This window comes from Trachemys scripta, chromosome 23, assembly GCF_013100865.1.
Source record: "Trachemys scripta elegans isolate TJP31775 chromosome 23, CAS_Tse_1.0, whole genome shotgun sequence".
In the NCBI taxonomy this organism is placed as follows: Eukaryota; Metazoa; Chordata; order Testudines; family Emydidae; genus Trachemys; species Trachemys scripta.
Genome location: NC_048320.1, coordinates 9,012,959 through 9,021,514, shown reverse-complemented (window position 1 = coordinate 9,021,514; position 8,556 = coordinate 9,012,959).

Sequence of the window (8,556 nt, the reverse complement as noted above, 5' to 3'; positions counted from 1 at the left end):
TCCTCAGGGAAGAGACTTGGCGTCGAATTCCTCCCTGCTTCGGCGACATGCCACCTCCGGTCACAGGAGGCAACATCTAGATCAGCTTCTCCTCCAACCCCCCCCCCCCCCCCCAGCTTTGAAAGGCCCCGTGGCTGAAACAACCTCTCTACAAAGCAGGGATTGGCACCACCTTCCCCAGGCTGCTCGCATGCAGGCTCTGTCCCCAGCCAGCCTCTTTGCTCCACTCCTGCTGTCAAACTCCAGGCCTCTCCCGCCCCTTCCCCCTCACACACACACACACTTGGGAATGCAGCCGGCTCCATGTGAAATGAACATGTCCGGTCTTAGCAGCTGTCAGAGCATCAATTTCATTCTTTTGGGGCAAAGCAACAAACAGGTCTCATTTTGGGGTGTGGGGGAGGAATTGGGTCCTCCAGGCTAGGACACAAGAACTGAAACAGCGACTCAGTTGCTTTCCCTGCTCTGTGCTTTAAGGGTTAACTCTCTCTCCCGCCCCACCCACCAGATCACAAATCCAGACACCTGAGCACCTGGGCAGGTGCCTTTGGAATGTTCCCTGGCCAGAAGCCACATGCACATTGGTCTGGGGGCAGGGGGGGGGAGAGAGCGGAGCTCAGGAGAGTGAATGGGGCAGATACCAGTTTCAGCCTGAATGCCATGCTGTGCCGGTGGCACTGTGCCCGTGCCGATCTGGACTCTGCCAGTCCGGCATTGCACAAACCTGTGTCTGATCACACCAGCCAACTCCGCTGCTGGACCCAGCCGACCCTAACAAAGAAAACCAGGAAGGAGGGACGAATAGAAACATTATCACTGGCGTCAGTGAGGTGCTCTGGACTCAGAAGGCAGCATGAGAGGAGGATGGGGGATGCTCCCATAGGAGCGTGAAGAGCATCCCGGATGGCCCGGATGAGCTGGAGATGGTTGGTACGAGATAGAGCAGCCATCCGGCAGCTGCCCAGGTTAGCACCTATCTCAGCCGTAGCTGGAGTGAGCTTAGACCTGTCCCATTCTGCCCCATCCCTGGCACTGAGTGGAGAGAATCCCGAGTGACAGGCAGAGGGAATCTCCATGAGAAGGATGGAATCGGAGTTCGTTTCATGGAGGGGGTTGCACACTCCAAACCAGGGAATGAGCTCGGCCTGCCTGAGCAAACAGGACAGCAATCCTGCTCCCAGCGAAGGCTCCCGTGTGGCAGCTTGGCTGAAGAAGGATGAGCCCACGACCCGGACTGCAGCATCTTCATGCCTGGGGCCATGAGGAGCTGCGAGAGTTCCTGGATCTGGCTGAGCCCAGAGGCTGGGAGCAGGAATCTTGGGGATGGCTCCATCCATGTGGCTTCCTCCTACCGCCCTGGGACGTGCCGCCAGGCTCGGAGTGGGAGTCCCAGCTTAGGGTGTGAATCTGCAGCCGCATCCGAAAGCCATCCGCATTCCCGGGGTGCAGATGCGCGTTCATTGCTCCGGGAGGGATGCTGACACAACCTCACGGGGCGGGAAACGTCCCAACCAGTGTCACGATGAGGAGAGAGCACCCAGGGGAGAACACGCAGCCCACACGCCCACTAAGGGCAGTTCAGTGGGCACAGAGTCAGCAACAGACTGGGGGCGGAGGAGATCTACAAGGCCACATAGTGTTTTCTGGCTCCACCCGTGAGCGTGGAAGCCAAGGTTCCATCCTAGGTCCCATCCTAGGTCCTATTCCCAGAGCGAGGAAGGAGTGCGGCCTAGTGGTTAGAACAGGGTCCGGGGAGCCAGGACACACCGGTCTCCGTTTCTAATGTATGAATTGCTATTGTCTGTCACTAATTTGCACTGGCTGCACGGCATCCACCTTCATTACAAGTTCCCTTTGACCACACACACACACACAGAGCACTCTCCTGACACACACACATAGAGCGCTCCCCTGACACACACACACGCACACGCGCACACACACAGAGCGCTCCCCTGACACACACACACGCGCNCACACACACACGCACACGCGCACACACACAGAGCGCTCCCCTGACACACACACACGCGCACACACACAGAGCGCTCCCCTGACACACACACACGCGCACACACACAGAGCGCTCCCCTGACACACACACATATACGTGCACAGAGCGCTCCCCTGACACACACACACACAGTGCTCCCGTGACACACACAAACGCACACGCACANAGCGCTCCCCTGACACACACACACAGTGCTCCCGTGACACACACAAACGCACACGCACACATAGCGCTCCCCTGACACACACACACAGCGCTCTCCTGACACACACACACACGCACACACACAGCGCTCCCGACACACAGACACACACAGACACACAGATACACACACAGAGCGCTCTCCTGACACACACACACACACAGTGCTCCCGTGACACACACAAACGCACATGCACACATAGCGCTCCCCTGACACACACACACAGAGTGCTCCCCTGACACACACGCACACACACAGCACTCCCGACACACAGACACACACACACAGCGCTCCCCTGACACACACACACAGACACACACAGAGCGCTCCCCTGACACACACACACACACACACACAGCGCTCCCCTGACACACACACTCACACACACACACAGCGCTCCCCTGACAGACTCCAACCCTGATCTAAGAGGCACTTGGTGGTGACAGGGCGATCCTGCCTCCCAGCTCAGCACTCCCTGAACTGACAACACTGTCTGAGGAGAATCTACAGGCTCCCACCACATCCTCCTCAGCCCGTTCTCAGGGCCACGCTGCCTAGGCCACAGCTGGGCTCCGGGGCCCGGTTCTTCAGTGTGCTGCCCCTTGTCGCAGCACAGGGGCGAAACACTGCCCCGTGATAGTCTCTGCACGCGGGTAAAGGACAGCACACACTGCGCGGCCGTGGGGAATCAGGCCTTGTGGCTTTCCACTGCCCATCTCTCATTGCGTTTCATTTCTTCCACGTTGCCTCTCTGCCACCCCGCAGCCTCGCCTCTAACCACAGGCCGGGGGCAGATGTTTCTGATGGGCAGATGTCAGCGCAGTGGTCCCAGGATACGAGCCAGACAAGCTGAGCAAGGGAGCGTCTTCTTTGGACCCACTTGGAAAGTACCAGCTTGCGAGCGACGCAGGGCCGTTCTGCGGGGCGGACGTGGTGAACAAAGCTACTGATTGAGCTGGGCCCAGATGGGCAGTCCTGCTGAATCCAGCCATTCTTCAGCACCCGCGGGTCCCAAACTGGTGGCGATGGGCAGCATGGGTGGGTGTGACTGGCAGTGAGCTCACCCCTCGGAACCCCGCCCCCACCCAATCTTGATACCACCCAGGTCATTTGCTCTCATGCGGAACCTCAGGTCCCACAGCCCGGCAGCTGAGACGTCAAACTTCACAATTGGTTCATGATGTGAAACCCACCGACACCCCCCCCCCAGCTTGCGGGGCAAGGGGGGGACTCAAACCAAGAGCTAGTAACACCCCCCCCCCCAACCCATTCAGAAAGCAGCTACTTTGATTATTACGTAACAACATGTTGCTCTTTGACATGCCCGAAGCGACACACAGCCGGAAGCTGAAATTCGCATCTTTACCTGGGGAGGGACACAGCTGGGGGAGTGAAATCCACCAGCGGAGAAAATAAAATCCATGACCCCTCCCTCACTGCCCCCTCCTCAAAAAAAAAATCAGTGCCAACAAATCGAAGAGATGAGTCCCGCAATAGTAGGAATTCTGCAGCCCACACAAAGCCAGAGGCGGGGCTTAATTTGGGCTTGGCAGTTCAGAGCCCCGGCACCTCTGGGCCGGGCACTTCAGGGCCCCGGGGCCACTCTGGGCCAGGCCCTTCAGGGTCCCGGGGCCCTGCTGGGCTTGGCAGTTCAGAGCCCCGGCACCTCTGGGCCAGGCCCTTCAGGGCCCCGGGGCCCTGCTGGGCTTGGCAGTTCAGAGCACCGCTGGGCCGGGCACTTCAGGGCCCCAGGGCCACTCTGGGCCAGGCCCTTCAGGGTCCCGGGGCCCTGCTGGCTTGGCAGTTCATAGCTCCGGCACCTCTGGGCCGGGCACTTCAGGGCCCCGGGGCCACTCTGGGCCAGGCCCTTCAGGGCCCCGGGGCCATGCTGGGCTTGGCAGTTCATAGCCCCGGCACCTCTGGGCCTGCTGCATCAGTTATGAATGTAAAAAGAAAAAATGGATTGAGCCCCCGGGGCGCCTCTTTCATTACAAATTAAGCCCTGGCCAGAGGGGAGGAGAAGCCAAGGGGATCCGGGGAGCTGGCTGCCCCCGGGGGAGGCGAGGAAGATGGTCAGAGACGCAGCTCGCTGGGCACCTATTGAAACCACCCCGTCTCGCCCAGCGCCCGGCTGGCGGAGCAAGGCGGCACTTCTCCTGGCAGGGATCCAGGCGTGGAAACGGGGGGGGGCGGGGGGAGGTTTGAAACTGACCCTCTCAGGTGGCTGAAACTGGCTGATGGAGTGGGGATTGGTCCTGCCTGGAGCAGGGGGCTGGACTAGATGCCTCCTGAGGTCCCTTCCAGCCCTGAGTCTCTGCTTCATTGCACATCAAAGGGGGACCCCAACAGCAGCCCTGGGGAGGGCGGGGGGAGAGGTCAGTTTAGCAGCTGCCCCCGGATCCCGCAAGGGGGCGGGGGCTCTTACCTGCCCCGGCGGCGCTGCTCCGAGGCCCCGAGCTCGCTGGGATGCGCGGCGCTGCGCGGCGGGGCGGTGCTGGGCTCGCTTCGCTCCTGCCGCTGCCGCTCGCTTGCCAGTCTCCGCGCTGCCTCTGGGGCTCTTAAAGCAGCAACGCCGCTGGAAGGGAGCTGGCTGGGTCCCACCAGCGAGCCGGGGACCGAGCTGGCGGCTGGTCCGTTTCAACCCAGTGGGTTTCAACCGGGGCTCCAGAGACCCCAGGCTACGTCTAAGATCAGCCGGGTGTGTGAATAACCTGATCTGCCCCCCTCCCTTGCAGATCTGACTTGAGCCAGGCAGGGGCTGTAGGGGGCATCAGTTATCTCCTGCAAACTGGGGGGGAAGCAGGGTGCAAGGAGGGGGCGGTTTCCAATAGACCATTTTGAAAGAGCACCAGGGTCATTATTTAGGGGCTGAGGCAGAGGGCAGAGCCAAGGCCGGGCTAAGGCTGTGGGATCGGACGGGCCCTAAGACGTGGTGGGGTCAGAATGAAGGGGATGCGGCTGGATGAGTGATTGGGAAGCGGGAGAGTGAATGGGGGGATAGGAGAGCAGAGGGTCCATCGAGGGTGGGTGAATGGGGGAACAGGACCGCAAAGGAGTGAACGGGGGGGGGGATGGGAGGGGATCGGCTCCTTTCCCTCCCAGAATTGGCAGGGAAGCGCTGATCATTCCTGCCCACAAAGCGCTTTGAGATCTCAATGAAGGTGTGCCCCTTCCCTCCCCTCACCCCCTCCCCTCCCCCCACAAACACAGTTTACATGGACAGGCACGGGCCTCAGGACTGGCTCAGGTGGGGAGGATATTACCAGAGGTTCCCCACAATCAGCCCTACCCTACTTCTTGCCCCTCTGCCTGCCCCTGCCCTGGGTACTTGGGGGGGGGCACCAGGAGCCTGCTCACCAGCTGGGATGCTCGGCAGGCGCCGGGGGAGGTGTGGGGCTGTGGGTCCAGACAAAGGCCGGGGAAGGGATTTCCTCATGGGGAGGCTCTAGGGCCTGGATTCCATTCCCCCCCCCCCCCACACACACACACACACACCAGGGTCCATGTGCCAGTGTAATGGGACCAGACCTTCCAGGCACTGAGCGTGGGGGGGATTCTCTCCTACACCAGGGAAGAACAGGGGCTTGCTCCCACGGAGGTCACCCTGCTGTGGGACCATTCACCAGCCCGGTCCTCCCCCTCTCATACAGCTGCCCTGGGCCTCAGTGATACCCCTCTTGCCCCCTGGTCATTCACGCCTGCCAAGCAGATGCTGGCTCCACACTCCCTCCCCCCAGCAACCCCCATCCCCGGTGATTCGAATCTCAGCAGGCCCCCCCTGTGAATGCACAAACACACACACACAGACACACGCACACCCCAGCCATCAGGATGTCCCAGCCCCTGACACCCCACAGCCGTGCTGTCCCCCCCCCCGCCTCCACCCGCACAACTGGGTGTCTGCACTCCCCTCACTCCAGATCAAACAGCAGCAAACCGATGGTGACTTACACCCAGATTTATTGTGCTGATCATTATTCACATTAGTCTACCCAGGAACCAAGGGACAGAGAGAGACGGTGGCAGCTGTGGTGTTGGTTGACTTTGAGGCAGGCGGCCCCGGGGGGCACAGGAGGGGGGGAGAGAGGAGAATCACAGAGGGATCAGCGCCGGGGCCTTTTCCTGTTCGCCCCAAGGTGGCTTCCGCTCAGGATCACGCCCTGAAATGACCAAAAAGACTCAGTTAGGATCCCAGGGACCCAGTCAGCACCACTTCCTGTCCAGGATAAAGAGCCACCTGTTAGCTTAGGGGAGTCACAACCCCAAAACTCTCCAGCCAAGAGCCCCACGGCTTAGCCTGGGTTAGAGATCGATACTTCCCCTGCACCCAAACCATCTCCTCCTCTCCTCTGCTCCTCCCCCCACTCATGTCCCAGGACCCCCAGAGCAGCTCTCTGAGGACGGTGCCCAGCTGTATCCAGGACCCGGCAGGTCTCCTGATTCATGCGGGGCAGGGGGTCCCCCCGCGCTGCTTGTGTAAATGTCTTTCCAGACTGCCGTCCCCCTTGCAGGAGGCGGATGGGTCTTGCATCCCCCAAGTTTCACCTCACTTCAAAACTACTTGCTTACAAAAACCGGACGTCAAAATACAAACATGTCCCAGCGCATTAGTACTGGCAAATTGCTGCCTGTCTCGTGTTTACCATGTAATTATCAAATAAATCCACTGGAATATAAATATTGTCCTTACATTTCAGTGTATAGACTACAGAGCCATATCAACAAATCGTTGTACGACATTTTAGTTTGTGCTGGCTTCGCTAAGTGCTTTTTATGTCGCCTGTTGTAAAACTAGGCAAGTATCTAGATGAGCTGATGTACCCCCTGGAAGATCTCTGCGGACCCCCAGGGGTACATGTGCCCCTGCTTGAGAACCACCGGGCTAGAGGACCACGGTTTTGGGGTGGGTGAGTCCAGCACTTGGTCCAAGCCTGGGGATACAAATCATATGTCTTAGGGAGTGGGATTTGGATTCCTTATGCCCTACGACCTCTCTGCCCTGCCGCGTCTCACATCCACCGCCGTAGCCAACCGCAATGGGGAAACCCATCCGCTTGACGGGTCTGCTGAACCGATCAGCTGTCTCTGGCTGGGTCTGTACAGCGCCTTGCACCTCAGAACCCAGGCCTGGGTGGAAGCATCTAGGCACTGCCATAAAACGAACAGGAAAACAGCAGCTCAGTGCCACCTAGGGTGACCAGATGTCCTGATTTTATAGGGACAGTCCCGATTTTGGGGTCTTTTTCTTATATAGGCTCCTATTACCCCCCAGCCCCTGTCCCGATTTTTCACATTTGCTGTCTGGGCACCCTAGTGCCGCCTAAGTGTACCGAGTAGGGTGACCAGATGTCCCGATTTTATAGGGACAGTCCTGATATTTGGGGTTTTTTCTTATATAGTCGCCAATTACTTCCCACCCCCTGTCCCGACTTTTCACACTTGCTATCTGGTCACCCTAGTACCGAGCCAGCTCCCAGGGTGTGACTGGGGACTGCAGCCCAGACCTTCAGCCCCCTCCCACGCAAGCTAAAGGCATGATCCCTTGGCTGGAAGCAACAGGGCTTGCTGTCCCTGGGGGCTGCCCCTAGATGGAGACATGGAAATGGGAATTACAGGAGGGATCTTGTCCCCTTCTCCCAAGGGTGAGCAGGTCCGATGCTCTGCTGGGCCCCCCCGAGCCCCGGCCACCACCTCAGAGCAGCAGCCCCCCTCCCTGGGGGCTGTAGGGCTGCAGGAGGTTCTGGTGGGGCAGGTGTGATGCTGGGCAAGTGCAGGCAGAAGCCAGGACCCCTGTAAAGACGCTTCGCCCCTCAGCTCCACCCTCTGTTACTAACACGCCAACGGCCGTCCCGCCACAGAGACGCTTCCTCCACCGTCCTCGGGCCGCTCCACCGGGTTCTCAACCCAACCGAGCGCTCGCCACAATATTTTCATTCCCTCCCCCCTTATATAATGAGAAGAGTTTGTGGAGTTTATAGAGCTAGACTGAGGAGCCTACTAAGATCTTGGGATGGAGAAAGGAACGAATGGATGGATGTGTATGGGAGAGGGAGGGATGGCGGGTTGGTATGGGATAGCGAGGGATGGAGGGATGAGTGTGTATGGGATAGCGAGGGATGGCTGGATGGTGGGTGGGTGGCATGGGAGAGAGGGAGAGATGGGTAAGGGATAGCGAGGGATGGATGGAGGGGTGGGTGAAGGGAGGTATGGAGGGGTGGGTGTGTATGGGATAGCGAGGGATGGATGGTGGGTGGCTGGATATGGGATAGCGAGGGATGGGTGGGTGGGTAGGTAGAGGGAGGGGTGGGTGGATAGGTAGAGGGAGGGGTGGGTGGGTGAG